Raw genomic sequence first — 5068 nt, 5'->3', positions numbered from 1 at the left:
AATTTGACTGGTTAAAAAAACCCAGATGCTTATTTTGTACTATTCTAAATAATATTACAATATAATTATTTTGCATTTGTCCAATTTCTGAAATAAGCTAAGTACCATTTAGAGCACAGGGATATTTGCAAAGCATTTTTGTTCACCATCTGTTTATCTAAGTATTTTTAAAATTCCCATCATCTGAATTTAGCAAGTGGGTATGCATTGCTTAGTATAATGATTACTGTTGAACCAATGATATGGAAAGAGAAATACAGTATTTTCATATCAGTTTATAAACACATTGTGATGCATTTCAGAGATAAACTGTACTTCTAGGAACCCATATTAACTATATTGTTTTTCAAAATATATTATTCAGTATCTAGTATCCTGAAATGTAAGCCAGCCAATATGTGTTTAATGGAATACAGAAGAAGTCTGTAGTCTAAAATATTTAAAAGAATGGAATCCAATTTTGCGTTTTGAGTTTACGCCCCAAAAATATTATGAAATATTCTTCCTTCCTTCTTGGGAGGTTTTTTTATATATAATAATGTGTACAAACCTTGAAAGGAAAGGCAGACTGGCCTAATTACCTGGAAATTGGACTGTTCCAGAATCCAGAACAAGCTCCCAAAGCTGCAGGCTCTTAAACACGTGGTTCACTTTAAGCATGTGAGTAGTTCTGTGGATACCATTGGGGCTATTCATTTGCTCAAGCACATGCTTGAGTGTTTGCAGGATTGATGCTTAAAGTGTGGGAAAAGGACTGCTGTATTGTTTTGCTTTCTGCAGTGAAGAAATACATAGACGTTATTTATTATGCTGTAGCCATAACTTGCAGACATTTCTAAGAAGCGCACAAGAATCATATGGCCAGAGTATGCCTTGACTAATAGTAGAATGGCGGAAGTTGCAAGATGGAATATAACCTATTATTTATGAGTTTCAGTACACAAGATTTCTATAGATTTTTTTTTCACTTGAACATAAATTGCAAAGAAATTTGGTAAAAGGAACATGAAGTTCTGTAGGAGAACAAATAGTTCATGTATTTATTTGCTTGTACCTTATCTATATACATGTTCTTTTAATAGTAACTTTTATTTAAATATTTGTTTTATCTAAACATTTTCAACTTCTGAATAATCCCATTTTGAGTGTATTTTATTTTCACTTGCAATGTAAATCAAAGTTTTCCCTCTATGCTATGTGTACATAGCTATCTGAACTGTGTACATTTCAGGGAAAATAGTCCTGTTATGCCAGTGTTATTATTTAACAACCTGGAGTGGCAGTTTATAGATTTTGTTTTTCTCAAAAATATGTGTTTGTTCTTCTTCCTTTTAATTTGTTAGCAGGTCACTCCTAAACGCCTCTGAAGGCTTGGCTGCTTGGAACTCAGATTGTAATCACAGTAATTAGCACTGAATTTTCAAATCTTGATCTCGATCTTGACCCTGCAGCATTTAGCCAACGTGTACACAGCTGGATCAGTGGCAGGAATTGAAAGAGCTCAGTTGTGGGGCTGCTCCCTGTAACCTGTTATGGGCATCAGCTCTGCGGAAACAGAGGGGAGCAGCAAGAAAAAAGTGTGTGGGGGGGGAGTTTAAAACCAAAAAGTGTTACCAGCAGTATTTTCACAAATATTATTATTGTTTTATTGGCAGCATTTTACACATGTAATTCTAAAACATATGTATATTTATATAAAACGTAGTATTTTATCTGAGGAGAGCATCAGCATATTGGCTGTAGTGAAAAATATAAATATTTTTCATGTTAAACCAACAGGTTTGTGGGGGGTTTTTTGGTAGTGCTTACATAAAGGAAGTACAACTTCCCAATTCACCCATTTTGCAAAGTCAGCCATTTCTGCATCAATGCCATCCATTATGTATCTGCATCTATTTTTATAATGTATATAAATATTATAAGATAAAACTTAATTCATAACACCGTGTGACTGTTCTGTGCGTCTCACTACAAAAAATTCCAAGGTTCCTAGACCCAGGAACCATGTTGTTTTCTTTTTGTTGTATAGATCTAAGCACAATATTGGTCCAACAAATTTAAAAAAACAATGATAAATAATAATGATAAATAAGATTATTAATATATGTAATTCATTCTGAAGAGTAATTCTTATTTACTGCCTTAGCACTTATACATTTTTTTTCTGAGGTAACATGCATCATTCTTTTAAACACCTTGATGCATTAGTGAATTTAAATATATTTAAATAAAAACATTTTAATTAAATGTATTAATATACTTGTCTGACCGCAGGAATTAACTGCATTATGGTTTGCCGTAATTTTTTTCCAAGACACTATGCAACTGAACCAATACATTATATGATGTCCCTTCAGAATAAACAGAGATAAAAACCATTAACATGTAGAATGCAATTAGTAAAATATATGTAATCTTTGATGTAGATTAACACTTTTATGTTTCTTTAGATTGCATTTGAGAAGAAATTAAATCCATATCTTAGGCAAGTAAATGATTTTTTTTACCCCATATCTTCCTTTAGTTAGTCTCCCAGTGGACTTTATTCTCTGACAGACAATGTGGAGTTTTTGCATTGCACGTCAGTGATTCTGGTTCAATTAAGTAGCAGCTACTGTCTCAAGGAACCTGAAACTTAAGTAATGATAAAGGCAAAAGGAACGTAGGCGGCACAGTTCCATTCTATAATACTTTAGTGGCCTGACAAAAATTATTCCAGGGTTGCTACAGTATAAGAAAGAGAGAGAATTGTCTAGTATATGTTACATAATGTTAAATCTGTCCAAAGCAGGTCACCAATTAACCTTGGATGATAGCAAATATGTACACATAGAGTTTTTGATGCAAGCAGGCTGTTGTCATTAGCAGGTACCATGCTTTGTCACCTTCATTCATTATTTAATCCTCTACAAAACTGACCTGTTTTCTGATTTTGTTTTGATGTTTTTAATGAGAAAGGCAATAAAAGCTTCTAGTTCTTCTAACACAAACAAGCAAAAATAGTTTATTAATATATGAAAAGCAGTACATATCGTTTTAGGGGGGGTTTTAAGTGATAGGACAAATGTGTTCTTCAATCAAAACTATGGGGGAGTCTAGAATGATTCTAAACAGCAGGGTCAAATGTAGTTGAAAGAACATGATGGGTAAATAAAAGGTCATTTTTAGGTTTAGGACTGGTGGGAGGAGTAGGTTTGGTTAACTATTTAACTTATGATAGCCTTTTATAATTTTATGGTTTAGAGATCCATTATTTTAAACCTTTCTCAGTTAGCTTCTGGCTTGTACCCAGTCCTTTTTTTTTCTCTCTCAGAAAGCTTCTGTTTTCCATTTACATGGACTAAATTGGTTTTACTTTGGTATAAATAGTAACTAAAATGAGAATTCTATACTGAAATGGCTTATATATATATTTTTTGTTTCATTTTCTAATTTAAAAACTTGAACTGCCTTGTTCTGCTCACATTTTTCTGCCTGGCAATTTTTTTAAAAAGGAGCATGGCTTTTCTTTCCCATTTTCTTTGCCAGTGTATGTTTTGGTTATAGTATAATGTCTAGCAACTGCTTGCAGAAGTGTATTTGGAAGCCCTCTTTTCATTTCTCTCCGCTACAGTTTATCCAGCAGGCTACTGCTGCTGAGAGTGACCCCCTCCAACCTGTCCTTTTCATATCCAAAGCTGTTGTTACAGAGGTTAAATTTCTTAATTCACTGAATAGTTTGAGCGCTTCTTCAGTCTGCTGCACTGAGTACCCAGCCCTGAGCCCAGGCCAGTATTTTTAACAGGCTTGAAGAACTGTTAAAATTTTTAAGGTGAGCTTCTTAAAACTTAGTTGAGGCCAGAACCCAATTCTGATCTTTGTTTAATGAGGTTTTATTAACTGTATAATTCAACTACTTCTAGGGAATTCGCCTTAATTTACATCAGTTAAGGCGCCATTGTTTTGTTAGAATGAAACCATGCATCTTTCAAAGGATTCTTTTACTCATAAGTGATGATTGCTTTTCAAAAGATTCGGAAGCACACAAGCCAGTCTTTTCTATTTTCCCTAGCAAGTAGCTGTTGCTTTATGTTTTGGGGGAAAGTGTATTCTTAGTATTAAAAAAGAGCATCAAGAAAATGACCTCCACTGATTTAGAACAAAGGGAGAACTCACAACGTAAAGCTGTGTGTTTGATATGTTGATAACCCTTAGTTTTGATTTTAGCATAATTGGATCACTCTTAATTGAATTTCCTAGGTAAAAAGTACCTTACCAAAGTTCTGACTGTATTTGAAAGTAGATATCTTGCCTTATCAAAATAACTCTTTTGAAACAAATAAATCATAAATGGACTCTGAATATCCTTACATGAGGATAAATGTGGATTTAAGAGAGCCTATGTTCTGAGTTTTTCAATTTATAATATGATTTTTTGTTTCCAGTTAAAAAGAACTTTAGCATTTTTCATGTTAACTTTTTAACAATTGTGAGTAGCTTGTTTTTCTGTAAAACTTCAGCCCTCTTCCTTTCCTTTCCTTTCCTTTCCTTTCCTTCTTGATATTTTTATTTCCCTTTTATTATGGAGACTTGTAGATTTTGTCACTTCAAACGTTAGCTGTTCCTCCTCTTTTCTTTTGCTTTACAATACTCTCTAGCAGAGGTGTTTTCCTCTATCCCCACCCCCACCTTTTTTTTTTTTTTTTTTTTTGCATATTCCTCCTCTTTTTCTGTGAGATATTGTAGTTGACCAAATTTAAAACACTACAGTATTTAGAATCCCTGCAGTGCCATTTTAAGTATTTGGACCTGGAAAGTGCCCCAAGCAATAACTACCTGAATTGCTTTTAATTACACAATATAGCTGCATCATTTTACTTCAGACTCTTTTTGATTGATGCTGTAAGGCAATTGTAACCATGGATGATGGGATTAAGTGCCTCTTGAAGTGACTTTAGCTTCTTGTGGGAACAAAGGGAAAGAAGAGAACACTTAGTCCCTTTTTGAGTGAACAGCCTTTTTTCACTTGCTATATAAAGAAATACAATTAACAAACATTATCCCCAGAGGTGAATTGAAATGTACATGC

Source organism: Alligator sinensis, unplaced genomic scaffold (assembly GCF_000455745.1).
Source record: "Alligator sinensis unplaced genomic scaffold, ASM45574v1 scaffold744_1, whole genome shotgun sequence".
Classification (NCBI taxonomy): domain Eukaryota; kingdom Metazoa; phylum Chordata; order Crocodylia; family Alligatoridae; genus Alligator; species Alligator sinensis.
The sequence above is the reverse complement of the archived record's forward strand: the minus strand, read 5'-3'. Positions refer to the sequence as shown.